Genomic DNA, 17364 nt, shown 5'->3' on the forward strand with positions numbered 1-17364 from the left:
GGGGTGGAACCACTGCAATTGCCCCTTAAGACCCTAAATCCAACCTGGCAGATCTGATTTCACTATTAAATACTACTGACAGAATTAGTCAAGTCTGGAATTGGGGAAGTTTACAATACAAACTCCCTCAGTTAAAAAATAAATAAATCTTAAACCAATGTTGAGTCCAGCTCAGACCCCTCTGAATTTGAGTCTGGTTTGAAATGGGGTTTGCCCCTACCCCTCAGAGAGCTCTCCCTACTACTCTCTAAATGAAAACAAATTGCCTTTGATAAGGCATGGTGCATAATTAGCAGTAGGGATGGCTTGCTAGAGAGATATGGGGATTTGCTGCTCTCTCCATACTTGACTTTAATGCTCTTGAACAGGCATAAGACCATCATTTTCTGATGAGGAACATGGGATTTGTTGTTTCTCTGCCTACCAATTCACTTCAAAAGGCAGAAGAAAATATACAAATCCCATTATCCCTGCCAAGAAGCGATATTTATTATTTTCAACTGTGGGTGTGGGAGATTGGAGGCATACATCACCCACCCAATAGTATTTCTTTGCTTTATTTAAAGCTTTCCTAGAAAAGTTTAAAGGTTTTATTTTTTAATAGGCATGCTCAAGGAAATATTTTTAAAGGGCAAAGGGGGGGTGGAGGGAGGTTGGGAAGGGGAAAGAAGGGTTTGAACCATTTTATTGCAAAAAATGTGAAAAGCATAATGAACTATGAATAAAATAATACTTAAAGATTTTAGTAAATGAATAGATTTTGAGACAAAATGAATGCAGTTTGCATATCACTAGGAAAGACACATGACCATTTACTAAGTGATAATGCAGTCCTTTGACAAGATGATTATCTATAGCTTCACATCAGGGGTGAGCAGACATAACCTTCCCCTGTTTCCTTCGATTTCTGATAAGGTGCAGTCGTGTGATAAAACTACCCTCCACCACATGACAATATACGTAATACAATAACTGGCTTACCAAGCGGCAAAATATACACTATAGTAAGTAAGCAATGGTAAATGGCTGTCTGCATCCAGCCATTCTCTCTCATTGTGCAGGACCAGAATGCCTGCAGTCTACTCCCCATCTCCCTACACCTCAACCTCTCCAAATATGTTTGATGTTCAAATCCATCTGGCCCTGAAAAGACACATACATTTCAATGGCCCATTTGACACAAAAGACGGTGCTCTCAGTACCTTAGCCAACCACCTGTGACTTGGTCACATCTCAGTGGATCAGGTATCCATTTGTATCTGAGTAGTCTGGAGATCATCCAGAACATGAGTTCAGAAAGACACAAACCCTCAGCTTTTGGGAAAAAAAGCAGGCAAGTGCCCCCAATAACTTGGCAAGAGCACCCATACCATCTGAAATCAGCTACTATAGCTGTACCTCTGCTGATGACAATTAACTTCATGCCATTTCAGATTACAGCTAGTGTTTCCTGCCAAACAGTTAATGCTATATAATCCACATTGCAGCTGTTGAAATTCTGTTACCAAATATATTTTCTATGTTGACACATGGTTGTTTTTAGCCCTCCCTGATATCTCGTCGTTGCTAAGAACATGGATGGTTGGTTGGTGTGGTTGTGTGTGGTTGCTTGTCTACTTCAATATCCTTTCTCTGGTTTGTCTTCTATCATTGTTTTCTCCATGAAACTCATTTCAAATTCATCTTTTAAGGACCACCTCTCCTGGTATGTCCCACAGAGGAACTTATGGTCTTCAAACAAAAACATCTTGAAGGTCCCAGGCCACAGAGAGGTTGGGCTGGCCTCAACTAGAGCCAGGGCTTTTTTGGCTGTGGCTCCGATCTGGTGGAACGCTCTGTGACACCCCCTCTTTGCACTGATCATCTGCGGGCAAAAAGGTGCCCACAAATCTTGATCTCTGGATAGGGGCCAGTTGGTTGTATCCCGTGCTAGTCTTACTCAGAGTAGACCCACTGAAGTTAATGGACACGACTAACTTAGGTTTATTAATTTCAGTGGATCTACTTTGAGTAGGACTTAGTTGGGTGCAACTCACAGGAAGAGAAGGTTGTGGCCCATGTGCTCTGTTTACGAAATGCAGTGGATATACTATAGTTTGACTAAGTCAGAAATGACTAATATCAATTTCTATTCAAAGCTGTCTTATAGTTAAATATGACGTTTCACTCCCTGGCTTAAATCCTCAGGCTGTGGGAAAGCCACTTTGTATACATTAAGCAACTAAGATGGGGAAATACACACATTGTTTGCACTGGGGGACTTGCCCCAGTTGCATCCTGGTGCTAAAGCAGGCATGGACAAGCAAAGCAACACAATACAAAGCTTCTTTGTATCTTCTGGGACTTTTTGTGCCTCTCTCATAACTACCCTTGGAGATGTGTACGCACATGGCGATGCATGCAGTTATGCAACAATTGCCATGGCACTACTTGTGAAAGTTTCTTTCCATTCCCCAAGCAACCACAATGTCATGGAATGTATGTAAGGTTGGGTTACCAACTTGAACCACTAATGAAGTTATCAAAATTCTGGATGTGTGAAACAGAACTGCGAACAGGTACGGCACAGACAGTACAGAGGCAGCAACAAAAAGATACAGTGGTACCTCGGGTTACATACGCTTCATGTTACATACGCTTCAGGTTACAGACTCCGCTAACCCAGAAAGAGTGCTTCAGGTTAAGAACTTTGCTTCAGGATGAGAACAGAAATCGTGCTCCAGCGGCACGGTGGCAGCGGGAGGCCCCATTAGCTAAAATGGTGCTTCAGGTTAAGAACAGTTTCAGGTTAAGTACCGACCTCCAGAACAAATTAAGTACTTAACCTGAGGTACCACTGTATATGAATCTTTTAAATGCATATATACAAGCTTTCTGGTTCAATCAGAGCTGATTTTGTAACTCAACAATACTGCCGAACAACAATTCAGAACACTGGAATATTTCACACCAAAGTATACACAATTTAAGTGATGCCTTAAGCAAGAGACTCCAAGTCTCTGAGATGTATACTGAACTTTCCTCTTCCTCCTTCAAGATTTCATCGCCCTAATGAAGGAGATGCCTCTATGCGATACAGTAACACACACACACCTGTCTCCATTATTAAAGTGAACTGAGAGGCTTGAATCTTTAATGCTCTGGACCAGGGAATAATGGTGTATATCTATAGGTGGTGCTAGACAGTCCTGAACAGAGTTAAGGCCATTCTACTCACTGTGAATGGGATTTCTGGATCCAGTCTTGAGCAGATATACTGCTTGTTGCTACCAGATGGACGAAAGGAGAAGCATAACAGGAGTACCTGAGCTACATGTGCCAGGATGCAGCTTATGCACATTGCAGTTTAAACATCCAGATGTTGCTGGACTCCAACTCATCCCTGACTACTGGCCTTTGCTGGCTGGTGAGTGATGGAAATTAGAGAGCAACGAATATGGAGGGCCAAAAGTCGTCGTCCCCCCCCCAGTTTAGAGAAAGCACACACATTGGCTTAAATGTTATATATGAATGCAGTCATAATTGATAACTGATCATTCTATACATGACTGAGACTGGCAGACTGATGAATCAGCAGGCATTGAGAGCCATTAAGAGCGTGCTCACTTATGGCTTATGTGTGTGGTACGGAAGCTGTACTACCCAGGACAGGATGGCGTTGTGCAGAGTTGTTAAGGCAGCAGAGAGCATTGTTGGCTGCCCACTCTCCACCTTAGAGCAGATTTATGCCACAAGGTGCCATAGGAAGGCACTGGACATAGTAAAAGATCCATCGCATCCTGGTCACTGTCTCTTTGAGCTCCTGCCGTCGGGACGGAGATACAGGACGATGATGACAAGAACGAGCCGTCTCAAGAACAGCTTCTTCTCCAGAGCGATCTCGGCCCTGAATGGGAAACCTGGACTTTGAAAGTCATCTAATCTTCCTTGCTGTATTATATTATATTGTTTTAATTAGTGTTTTTATAGTTGTTCTGATTTTGAGTGGAGTGCCCTATCTGGGTGGATGGAGCAGCCAAGTAATTTCGTTGTCCCTGAGAGGGGGCAATGACAATAAAGATATTATTATTATTATTATTATTATTATTATTATTATTATTATTATTACTATTAAATGTATTTATATGCCAGTCCAATAAATGGACTGCTATGTGAGATTACGATGTTTGTATTCCTTACTGGCAATTTGTTATACCAACATTAGACATTCTTACATTATGACCTTTCCCTTTGTTCCATTAAGTAACAAAACTTCAAATAAAGAAAATTCTATCATTTGTCACAGGGTTCCCAAACTGTGGTCCACTGATGGCCCACAAGCTTCATTCAGGTGTTCTACAGGGTGTCCGTAAAAAGACAGTAAGAATCATACAGTATTACAATTGCTACGACAGGCAGAAAAATAATTAAGTATTCCATCAAGACCCTCAGAAATTTTCAAGTGGTCCATGGGGGCAGGGAATGTGGGAACCACTGAATTAGCATGTTTCTTGCAATGAGTTAAATATGCTCACACTGTAATGGAACTATGCTTCCCTAGGACTTTTTGGTTTTTTAAATCACATTGCCTTAGGGCTGCTGTGTCTGCTCTTCAAAAGGCAGCATTGTTTAACTTTTGGTCAAAGTGGAGCAATTAACACCCACTTTGAATCCGGTCAAATTAAGTTCACATTTCTTTCAAATGTTTGCTCTTAGCTTTGATACTTATTTTCAGCTCAAAATCACAGCACCCACACACACAATTTTCTTCCCTCGTGGAAGAAGCGGAGTCATTTCTCATAAGGGGAATGGGATGAAAGAGACAGGGGGTCAAGATTCATTCCTATTATAGTTAAGCATTTGAAATATTGTGCATTAAAACAGGGTAGAAACCAGGGCAATCTTTTCTTATGTTCCTGCCACAAGGAATGCTCAGTCCTTGCTACCTTTGGTTCCCATACTTTGTTGGATCGTTTGAATCCTCTTTGTTCAGGACGTACTCTTGATTGTGCAGCCTTTTATTTAACTATGCTCCATATTGATAATAATAATAATTGTCCTACATTTGAGATTGTGGAGGTTGAAAGAACTAGGTTCCTTGTCTCTGAACCACCAACCACCACCCTAATTACATTATCAACAGTGGTGCCATTGATGAGGCTCTTGTGCCCAGCATTAAACTGTATGCAGGGCCAAATTGAGATATGCTAAGGGCCTAAACTAAGCCAAGTTTAAGAGGCCATACCAATGAAAACAGAAATAACAAGCATTTATATTTGTATATATACCAGGTGAGGATGCATTTAAAAATTAACAATTGAGCACAAACATAAATCTTGCAATAAGCCTATCTGCATACAAAATACCTTTAAATACCTTATGACATCTTACTTAGAATATATGAAAAAATATGTATGCACGTATGTATGTATGTAGAAGAAGAAGCAGAAGAAGAGGAGGAGGAGTTTGGATTTGATATCCCGCTTTATCACTATCCTAAGGAGTGTCAAAGCGGCTAACATTCTTCTTTCCCTTCCTCCCCCACAACAAACACTCTGTGAGGTGAGTGGGGCTGAGAGACTTCAGAGAAGTGTGACTCAGCAGCTGCATGTGGAGGAGCGGGGACACGAACCCGGTTCACCAGATTACGTGTCTACCGCTCTTAACCACTACACCACACTGGCTCCCAGTACAGCAACAAAAGAGGTATTACATACACAGTTTGGCACTTACTAAACAGAAGATAGACTGCAACCTGCACTGTGTGTGCTCTGCACATGATATGCAATTTACTTCCATTATTTTCTTTCTTTCTTTCTTTTGTTTAATTTAGAGGTCTCTCATAATACGACTCCAGCACTGATTGCATGATACTAGTCATTAGGTCTGTGCACTGGATTCAGTCAAGGCTCAAGCCAAACTGGATTCCGGAGTCAGTTGAGTTGGCTTGACACAGTTGTAAAGAAATATTACAGGGAAACACAAGCTATACACACATGCATACTGCATTTGTTGCTTTATGCTTGAAATGTACAGTGGTACCTCGGGTTAAGAACTTAATTCATTCCGGAGGTCTGTTCTTAACCTGAAGCACCACTTTAGCTAATGGGGCCTACTGCTGCCGCCGCGCCGCTGGAGCACGATTTCTGTTCTCATCCTGAAGCAAAGTTCTTAACCCAAAGTAATATTTCTGGGTTACTGGAGTCTGTAACCTGAAGCATATGTAACCTGAAGCGTATGTAACCTGAGGTACCACTGTATTGCTTCTCTCCTTTCAAGCTTTTGTCTTATAGCCTAATCCTTCGTACCTACCTCTGCATTGCCTGATACATGGAGAGCATTGCCTTGCTCTCAGATCTGACAACTCGGTGTAACAACCTGATTACTCCCTACCCTTTATCTGATATTACCCTGTTTGTTAAGAGAGCTTTGGACATCCCTCGGGCCAGCAGTGACAATGGAGTCTGGGCACCCAGAGCATATTATAGGAATCTGATGCAGGGCCCCAAATTTTTAGCGATTCATCTGAGCGAGTAGCTAACACGGTGGAGACCGCCAAATTAAGTTGCTTTTACATACTGAGCAGCTCTCTTCAAAAGCTCAGCTCCACTGTTCACCTTCCTCCTTCCCTCTATCGCTAGAAGAAGTTAATGCAATTCTATTATATTACATTACAATTCTGTCCTCCCGCCTCCCCAATGAGAGAAAAGCATGTCAAGGGCAATACTAGAACAAATTGAGCTTTTGTGCCCCCTTTAAGTGTTGTGGCTTGATTGATGTCAGGGATTAAAATGGTGCTAAAAAACAGGGGGAAGAAGGAGGGGGAGGAAGCTCCATGAGCAGCTGTACCACTGCTGCTGCCCAAACAAAAAGAAACAAACACAAAAACCCCACATACAGTTCCTCAAATGCCAAAGTGAAGTGTTATATATGCTGGAGGCTCTGAATACCTAAACTTGCCTGGGTACAGGGTTTCTCACACACATATTTTTAAACCGAAAGCTTTTCAGTTTTCAAAGGGCATGGCAGCCTCCCTTTTTCTCTCTCTGTAGGGGGCAAGCAGGGGAGGACGTCCCTACAGGCGCTGCAGATACTTGCACCATTCACCCTCAAGCAGCTCCTGACAAAATTCCTTTCAAAAGGAGTGATGGCATTAAAGGCCCCTTATATAATGTTTGGCGCTCACGGGACAGCTTTTCAAAGGGAGCCCTTGCACACATCCATGTCAAAATGGGTATGTCTGAATTAGTTATCTACACAGGGACGAGCCTTGGGGTACGAAGGCCTTTTTTTCAACAGAGGCTTTCAGGAGAGTTGTGTCTACCTTGTTGTTTCTGGAGTGAAATGTACAGCCCCTGGTTTTAACGCCCAAGCAAATCTCGAACACATATGCATGATACTCTACTATGCATCCACAAGCCATATCAGCCTTCTAAAGAGAGGAGGAAGAACAGTTGATATATGTATGCACAATAGAGCTAGACTGGTGAATGGAAGAGAGCTTCCACTGTGGTGGCATCTGCCATGTGGAGCAGCCTCCCCTCAGAAATTAGGCATGCAATAGCCATATTCAGTTTTCAGCATATGCTGAAGACTTATTTCTTCACTCAGCTCTTCCCCAACCAGTAATATTGGTCTGGCACATGATATAAGCACTTTGGATACTAGGTGGTATTCAACTACATTTTACTCAAAGTAGACCTATTGAAATGAATGGACCTAGCCTAGCCATGTTAATTAATTTCAATGGGTCTACTCTGAGTAACAATTAGTCAAGCACCATCCATTACTTTAGTTTTTTAAAAAATAAATGCTGTATAGCATTTGTGACACCACAAACCACATGAGAGTTGTGTCAGGTTCTATGCTGATTGCTGCTAATGTAAAAATAATGAAAGGAAAGGGTCTAGCAAAATCAGCAGACAGAACAGCCAAAACAATAACTATGATTCAAAGGTCCTGCACAATTAGTATACCTTTCTTGAAAATGCACACATACCCCACACAAACCTCTACCAAGGCCTGCCACTGGGGAGGCACATTATAGATGTAACCCCAAATTCCTAGCTGGGAGCAGATCCCAGATTTGATTTTGGAAAAGTAACACATATAAACCAGTTCCAACAGAAGCTCACTATATTCAGTGGAAGAGTCACTCTAAAACTTGCTATGAATCACAATCAAAGGAGTGGTTAATTAATCGTGTTAATTAATAAAAACAATTTAAAGATTTAAAGATCAACACATTTATTCTTGCTAAATTGGTCTTTGTTTTAAAATTTTGTTCTTCTGAAGTCCTGGTTCAGGTTTCTACCAAGTACATTGAAACTTCAAATTAGACTTGGTTTTATAGGTCCATTTTGTGACATGATTACCCATTTAATATAGGGGTCATTGCCAGCCCCAGGGAAGCAGATTTGTGGTGGTAAAGTATAGATATTCTGATCACATGGGTAGCTCAGATTACATCATAGGCATTTCCCATCAGCACTCTATCTAGTCTGGTAATGCTGAATTGGAAAGGATTTACTCGATCAGACATTAAGGCATTAATGATGCAACATGGAGTTAGTTAAGTAGTGACTGCAGCAGCAACACACTGCAAGAGCAACACATGAGAAAGAGTTCCAGTGCTATTTTACCGTAATTATGACTCTACATTGCACAGTGCTACTTTTGCCCTCACTTTTGAAGTCTTCTCGCAATCAGCAAAATATTTCCATCCTAGGTATTCATGTGCTATGTACACATGGATTTACAGAACAACAGGGAAAGGGCTGTAGCATCCGACTAGATCAGTGCATTCGTGAAACCCTTGGACTTGTGGGCTTTTATTTAAAGATGCCGGAAAGGTTTTACAACACCCACATGTATCTTTCAAGACTTCTAAGGAAGGGAAAGGAGGAAGTCAAACCCATTTTGAATTTGTAGTACAACACTGACCTAGACTAGGTAATCTGAATACAAGGACTACATCATTGGAACAATGTGCTTTTTTAACCAATTTATCATGGGGGTAAAGGTGGCGTCTTGAAAACATTCCCGAAATAACTTGCTGTCAAAGCTAGGACTCAGTCCTGTGTTTCAAGAATCCCAGGCCGTAAATTCAGTTGGATGATGAATCCTATATATCACTTGTGGGGATGTGCCTGTTAGTCATCTCAGCATGAAGGCTGCAAACCTAAGCACACTTACTTCTGAGTAAAGATGTGTGAGAAATCATTGTGTGTCTACAATTCAGAAAATTTAATGGAAGTGATTAATTTTATGGGGAAAACAAGGAAGTAAGCAAGATTGCTGGTGCCGATGATGGGAATTTTGTCTCGGAGAACAGCTTTTCATCTACCTCTACCACCAAACTTCATTTTCTCTCTTATGAGTCAGCCATTAAAAATTATCTGCAATTAAACTGCTCAAAACTGCAGATAGTATCAGCAGAATTACCTTGTTGGCATTTTCAAAGATAAATCCATTATTGTGTTAACATGAGATCAAACCTGAAGAGCTTGCAATGGCCAAGACATTATGAAAAAACAGATTAGGGTAGAGATAACAGCGCTGGCAGCCAGCAGCATGGCAGATTAAAAGGCACAGGAGAGGACAGAAAGATACCTCTGCTCAGTAACTATTACTCCTTCTGATCTTCCTACTCACTTCAAAACATATCCGTGTTAAGCGACAAAGAAGAAATAAAGAAAAATCTCAGCTCCCTCATCATCGATGGCTAGAACCCAAACCTATTTCAGTAGGGTTAGCCAAGTTACTCAATATGCAGGAAAATCTTGCACATGTGTAACTGCATTTAGAGGTTCACTCTGTTTCAGTATCCGTGTGGACACTACTGCAGGACCAGCTTGCGCCCCAGAGATTTCGCTTTGGTGCTGCTAATGCAGCACAAACAACATGGGAGGCACAATTACGAGTCACCAGCCTCTGCAACCACAGCAGGCGCTGTGATTCTCTAGCAGTTTGACTTCATCCCTGGAAGTACATCCCACTGTTTCTCAAGACAGACGGAGGCCAACAACAGTTTTTAAATATTATTTTTAGCATTTTAAATAGTTGTTTTAAAACTTTTGACTAATAATTTTATTGTTTTATTCTTTTTCTAAACAACTGAGGTTCTTTTACAATAAAGTGGTATATAAATCTTGTGGGGAAAATAGCATCTGTGTCTTCTGTACACGCAGGTGGTCACGTTTTCAAACTAGTGTGAGAACTAGTGTGTGTTCTCTATTCCTCTCCCCTCAATTAGAGTTTCAACAGACCTTTCTTTTTTTTAAAAGTGGGGAAAAGGTTTTTCACAATCTTTTGAAAGAGAGGCGCTGGAAACTGGTGTGTTGATAAACAGAGGATATATAGAGAGAGAAAGAGATGGACAGACGGACAGCTAAGTTACTTTACTGCTTCCTATTTTACCAAATTCATTCATAGACAAGTTAAACACAGTGAAGGGAGAGGCACAGCCCTGCAACATGAGTAGGTCTGCCCCAAAAGGAGGTGACCTGAGAAAGCACTCTGTGTACACAAGTACACAACAAGCACTTGAGAAGTGCATTTTCGGCACAGATTACATCCATTCTACTTTAGACTGTGGTACAGAGACAACGTCATGCACACAGCACACGCAAAAGGCACCTGCATCCAACACTGAATGCACATTATCATACAGTGTGGTCACTCCTTGTGTGTCTCCTGCTTTAAATGCTGGGATACTTTAAAAAAAACAACCAAAAACACCATCAAGAATTTGTAATAATTTGTTTGCTTTATTTTATACAGAGTGCACTTTCTAGTAACCTTGCTGATCCTTACAAACAATAATAGGCTCAGGCTCACAGCAATCCTTTGAGGAGGGGGGGTGGATGGGGGGGGCGCTGAGCAATTTGCCTCTGGCCATTGAGAAAAATCTAAGGAAGACTTGAGAACAAGAGCTCCAGTCTCCTAAATTAGTCCGCGGCCTTAGGCAAAATTCTACTTTTCACCAGTAATTGTAAAAGGCTTCATTGTCCTGCTACCAGAATGCTTGTAAAAATCCCAGTTCAATGGTGTGTGATCTTTCATTATGTAAACTTGTTTCTAAAGTCCTTGTGTGATAATGCAGCTCTGCACAGCAGCCATGCAGACATGAAAAATAAAAATTACTATGCTATGGGATGAACTGCTCTATTAAAGGGCAGGATGGATCTTGTTTGGGATGTATGCTACAAATAAAGTCACATTGAACTAAGCATAAGAACAGACCTTATAGGCTCAAACCAGTAGTCCAAACAGCCTTCCTTATTGGAGAGACCAAGGCGCCTGAAGCATATAATAGTACAGGAAGGCTAACTCTTTTGAGAAGCTTCCCAAAGTTGAGTGCTTAAGTCAACCATGAGGATGCACTAACCCGACAATTATGATTCCCTACATTTAATAAAGCTTAGCAATTGCATAGCACTGAATTTCAAAGAAAATCACACACATTACCTTTTTTTTTTTTTTGTTCTCCTTGCACCACCCCAGTATGGTAAGTGTTATTATCATCTCTATGTTGCAGATAGGGGGTGGTTGCCTTGGTTGTGGCTTGTCCAAAAGGCTGTCAAGTGAGATTTTAACTGGGGACTTCCTGATTTGTCAGGAAACCACATTGGCTCTCCAATTTGAGTTGAGCTTACAACAATTGCTACTTTCTGTGGCGATGACTGCACAGTACGGAAAGAATAATGTTGCTGTGAGACACATTAATCAGAAGTCATTTACCTTTAGCATATACAGTGGTACCTCGGGTTAAGTACTTAATTCATTCCGGAGGTCCGTTCTTAACCTGAAACTGTTCTTAACCTGAAGCACCACTTTAGCTAATGGGGCCTCCCGCTGCCGCCGCGCCACTGGAGCACAATTTCTGTTCTCATCCTGAAGCAAAGTTCTTAACCTGAGGTACTATTTCTGGGTTAGCGGAGTCTGTAACCTGAAGCGTATGTAACCCCAGGTACCACTGTATGTGAAAAGGAAAACTGTTTCCTAGTCCCTTCTCTCCAAACTATTAACATCTCAACCATAACACAGTTTTTGGGGTTGTTGTTGTTGTTGTTTGGTTGGTTGGGGTCTTTTTGTTTTGTCTTTTAAATCCTAATTGGTTTTCGCCCATCCTTGGATGAAAAATGTCCCCTGGTCCTCCCTAAGGTGGATTTAAGGGAAGGCACTGCATGGAAAAACCATGATCAAAATAGCTTTTAGTACAAATTAGAAGAAGGTAACTGATTCTTCACATTTCATTAAAAGCAGCTTCATCTAATGAAAAAGCCTGATCATAATTACAATGACTCAGAAATCTGTTTTGCCTGAAAGCCTCCTTGTAGTATTCCATCATGTTGGGCTTTTTAGGACTCTGATCCCCCATTTGGGACTAATTTATTTAGTTCCTCCATGCAGATGGTTAGCTCACACAAGGACCCACACAAGAGGGGCTGTTCACTTACAAAGATGCAGTAGAAAAGATTTTGTATTGTCTTGCACAGCAGGAACCTTGCTGTACAGAGGAACATATTGTGCTGTTCTTCGTCACTGTCAGATATAGTGCACCATCACTGCTTGGGGGCACATTCAAACGCCAAGTATGTTTAGAGTGTGAAAACAGTACTTATAATATGGCTGTTTTATGTACCCAATTGTTAGCATGGGGCTGAGCTCTGTTCTTCCTGCCTGACAATTGCCAGGAAAAATGTGGGAATATCTAAGTATTTTGGATTCAGATCAGCAAAGCACTAAAATTAATAGGGGAAGAAGAAGTAATTTGGGGAATATCTAGATGCACAAAGCAAGGGCTTTTAGCTTAAAGCACAATACTATAATTACAAGAAAGACTGCAACTTAAAAGTAATTGCACAAATTATCTTCCAAACAGGAGTGTGTTTCTCTTTTCTTCAGCATCTCAGGCAGAGGAAGTTAGCTTACATCAGGTCCAAAGAGGTGGGAGATGCATGGGATGTCTACTGACATTTTTGTTTTTTGCTTCAGTGGAGCTGTAGGAGCCTGTGGGTTTGATTGGAATGGTGCAGGGAATGTTTAACTCTTTCCCTACAGGTTGTTTTTCCAATCAAAATCTCTTCCCTTCCAAGCTGCTTTCTGCCTGCATGGCAGAAGATAGGAGGCCCTTCAAATATTTTCTCTTACAATTTTGATAAGAACAATTGGCCTCTAGGAAAAGGGACACACACACACACACACACACACACACACACACACTGCTCCATTCAAGTTCACAGTCCCCTACAGACAGGATTTCAGTAAACACAGCACATATCAAGAGGCTGCTCATATACCCCTCCTACATCTTACCTACTTTGTGTAGGGTCCCAGCCTCATATATGTTTGTATCTAACTGGTGCATGAAGATGTTAAACCATAGAGTAAGCAGTCCTGCCAGGCTTAGCCTATGTTATCACTTCCCACCTGAGAGGAAATAGATCAGGAAGCCTTTATAATCTCTCTCTCTCTCTTTTTCTCCAAGTATGTTCTTCAGTATGTTCAAGGAGCTCTGAACTGGCCACTCCAGCCACATGGCTTTAACCAACTTGTTTGTTTCAGATCAGAATTGAGTCTGAAACTAAAGTTTTTTCTACTCCAAAACTTTTACCTTTTGTAACTAAGCAACATTTTGACTGCCTGTGCATCTTTTCTTACTGCTGTATGGAAAAGCACATGAATCTGAACTTTGAAGAGTTTTGTAAGCAAACCATTTTATGCCTTACCAAACATGTGGTCTATCTCTATGCCAGGCAAGTGGGATAGCCTGGAAAGAGCTTTCAAAAGCGAACATTTTGGGGACTCACTGGAAGGGCACATTTTAAAGGTTTTTCCACACTTTTGTTTGCAGCGTGTTTTGTGATGTTAATCTCTGCTGAGGTTCTGCCACTTGCCCCAGACTAGGGTTCCAAGATTCCAGCATCTTGGCCCTCATTAAAAGTATGATGTGTGAACTGGCACACAGCTGCTGAATTATATTGTGCATATGAAGGTTGGCAAAGCAAAACAGTAAAATTTAATGTCAACTTGCTGTTGTATTTAAGGCCAAGACAGAGCAATCCATACCAACACTTGTGCATCATAACTCATATGAATCAATTCAAAAAAGCAGTGATGGAGAACACTCAGCCTAATCAGGCAAGCCAGGCACCCCCATTTGGCCAGCAAGGCTGATTTGGCCAAGCCTATTTGCCCTACACCTGATGTCATATATGGGTATGGGACGTAAAGATGTGGCTCTCTGCCAAAATCTGTTCTTGATTTCAAATGACAAAGGCACAGGAAAATGGGTCACATCAGGTGACAGAAGCGGTTTGGGGAGGTGAGGATACAGCCCGTGAACTGGATCCAGTCCCGTCCCCCCCGCAGTAATGAAATATGAAAAATCCACAAAGCAATGCTGCTGTGCCACCTCCATTCAGTGGTGCAGAACTACTACAGAACAGAGCACAGACTGAACCCATTTGGGTTAGATCCAGAATACGCATGTTGGGCTTAGCTGCCCAGTGAAATCAAGGGTAGTGGTGGCTGGTCCCCATTTAGACTAGTAGGCTAGAAGGAAGGGGAAGTGCAGCCAGAGCCAATGGCAAGTAGCAAGCCAAATCTAATTCTGTCCCCTCTTCCTCCTCCTGCTGAGTTCTGCAAGAGCAGCTCTTAACAGTAAGGAAAATGAAATTGCTACAGGCAGTGCCACCTCCAGTACTTACTGGAAGTAAGAAGGCAAGCAGGTGAGGACAGACTGAGGGCAGATGAAGGTTGATGGGGCAGTGCCTCATGAATGGACCAGCCTCCACTCAGCGATGCGACTTGAGTCATATTCTACTGATGCCCAAATTCAACTAACTTTGGGTGCTTCCATACTGGGAGTGAATACTGCAGATGGGTCAATCAGCTATCATAAACAGGTCACTGGCATGAAACTTTTTTAAAAAATGGATTTTATGTTGAAAGGGCAAATCCATACTAAATTTACCCTTTGGGTTTTGTGTGGTGCTGAGCAGTCCATGAGCAGCATTGACCCCACAATAAACACCCATCCAAAAGTACCCTTTGTCAGGATCCAACTCATAACCATGGTAATCTACATGGTGGTAAAGGTGACACTAGTTCCATTTTACTGCTCTCTTGCCATCACTTTTCCTGGTAAACACATAACTTTCTGCCACAAATTTTCCTATCACAATTTTAAGAGGACACATGGTTGCAGAATCATGGACACTTAACTCTATTCCAGAGCTGCTTACAATGCTACAGCAATTATAAGCCTCCAATGTACTGCTTTAATGTATGCCTGATGTACCTGGAGCCCTGCAGATGAAAAACTAAGCCAACCACATAGGTTTGTTTCATTCAGAGGTCCCTTTTACACCTCCTGCTTCCAGCCTCTACCACTTCCTTGGATACCAGCCTGGAGCAAATGAAACAACCTATATATACCTGGGTACAAACATGAATGACTATATAATTTAAACTGTTTCCACAAGTACAAGAAAATGAAAAGGCCTTCAGTGATGCTAGCTGTGTGATTTCAACTTGGGACTCGTAAAAAATAATAAGGTTGTTTTTACTACCTATCCAGTTTATTAGCTAATAAAGCAGCTTAGCATATTAAATTTCACTGACACGCATTTTCAAAGGGGGACTTGCAAGCAGTATAATGTAGTATGTTTCCCCCCTGAAATCACCCAGGCATGTTATTTTCTTACCCTTTTTATCTTTCAAACTTCTCTAGAGAAGGAAAAAGCATTCCCATAAACACAAAAGAAAACGAACTTATTCAATCACCCATAGAGTCATAAAAGTATTGCAAAGCATCACGGTCTTATAAAACGAAAATAAATGAGTTTCCACTGTCAAAAGTCATTGTGTTGGATAAGGGGAAATAGAGGACAACTGCAGCTTTCTAATCAGCTGTACCTGCCTGGGAGAGTCACTGTTAACAAAAATAGCTAACAAAAACAGCACATGCAGCACATTTCATCTTGAGCCATATTGATTATGGAAAGGCAGCATACAATTAAAATGGATGATCTGGCACCATTTTTTAAGGAAGTGTCACTGTAACCCAAAGCAATACAAACAATGGGAAAGGATCGTATTTTCATGGCGGTGCAACAGCTGTTTTAAGTGCATACAACAATGTTGAGAGTAGTACAGGTAGTGAAAAGTGAACGATGGGGGGGAGCTTTTTTTTTTTTGGCTTGCAGAAATCAATAAAGTAAAACAGGAATTATGCCAATAAAGCAGAGTTAATGCACTGCTGCTGGAGGGTGGGGGAAGCTATCAGATCTATAAACCCTACTTTATCTCTGTTCTACACAAGGGTATCTTTATTTTATCAACAAGTGTATGCCTATAAATTACAGCCAAAAGAAATGCTGAATCATTAAAAGAAAACCCTTGATTATTAAGTAATAAGATGAAGCTGGTTTGGAGTCCTGTTCTTCGAAGGGTTCTTGTAGCTTAGTTATGTACCACTCAATTTTAAAGGCCACTTATCTCACAAATGGATTCCAAAAGTTAAGAATTTATGGGAGCAACATCCTCCCTGATGTGCACTTCAGATCTCTTGTCTGCTCACACTTTGGATTCCTGACTAAAGGGGAAATTTTTGACCTTTGTTTCGCAACTGAAAATGAAACGTAATAAAGAAGTGGAAAATTACAGAAGACAAGACTGCTTGAAGTCAACACTCATAGAGAGCAAAGTCCCCAGTTTTGAGAATTCATCCAGAAATAAAACAAACACTAAGTACCATTGAGGTTTTCCTTGGCTTCCCACAGCATGTGCTTGAAAGCACCTCTTCTGCAATTTATTACAATAAGTTTGTTTTCATTAAAAACCAAACCATTGCTTGCTGAAACTTATGCTGCCTATCTACTGTATAGGAAACACCATTTCATTCAACTGAGGCTAAGCTATCTAAAGTGACTAAGTTATGCAACAGCCGTCAACTTTTTCAGGCCCAGAGCTCACTTTTAACCCAGACTTGTATTTGGGGATCCATTTCTTAATATTTTGCCATATAAGTGCATGGTGGTCATGATCCTGTTGTGACCTGCCCTGCCCCCCTTGGATCAAGCCATGATTCACCAGTTGAAGACCAGTGAGTTACAATTATGAATATAAATAAATTTTCAGAAGAGAAACCTTTCATATTAGGGCATGGAGGGCTAGTGGTTATGATCCTAAATATCAAATCCATTAGAAAAACAATCAGTCTCCTACTAACAAAAGGAAAGGCCAGAAACAATTACCTCTACTCCAAACAAGCAAAACAAAACACACAATTGAACCAGGTTTTTTGGGGGGAGGGATGGAATTCAACCAGCTTCCAGCTTTAGTTAATTACACAGTATTACCACATCAGTGTGTTGC

At 41.2% G+C, this 17364-nt stretch overlaps 2 protein-coding genes across 6 annotated transcripts in view; one reads left to right on the forward strand and one right to left on the reverse strand.

Moving 5' to 3' along the window:
• ZRANB1 (zinc finger RANBP2-type containing 1) overlaps positions 1-17364 on the forward strand; it is a 280696-nt gene that overhangs the window by 105042 nt on the left and 158290 nt on the right. The window lies entirely within an intron of this gene.
• Positions 1-17364, reverse strand: part of FAM53B (family with sequence similarity 53 member B) — a 108597-nt gene that overhangs the window by 36683 nt on the left and 54550 nt on the right. The gene's annotated exons all lie outside the window — the stretch shown is intronic.

This window comes from Podarcis melisellensis (assembly GCF_964234715.1).
Source record: "Podarcis melisellensis genome assembly, chromosome: 5".
Lineage (NCBI taxonomy): Eukaryota > Metazoa > Chordata > Lepidosauria > Squamata > Lacertidae > Podarcis > Podarcis melisellensis.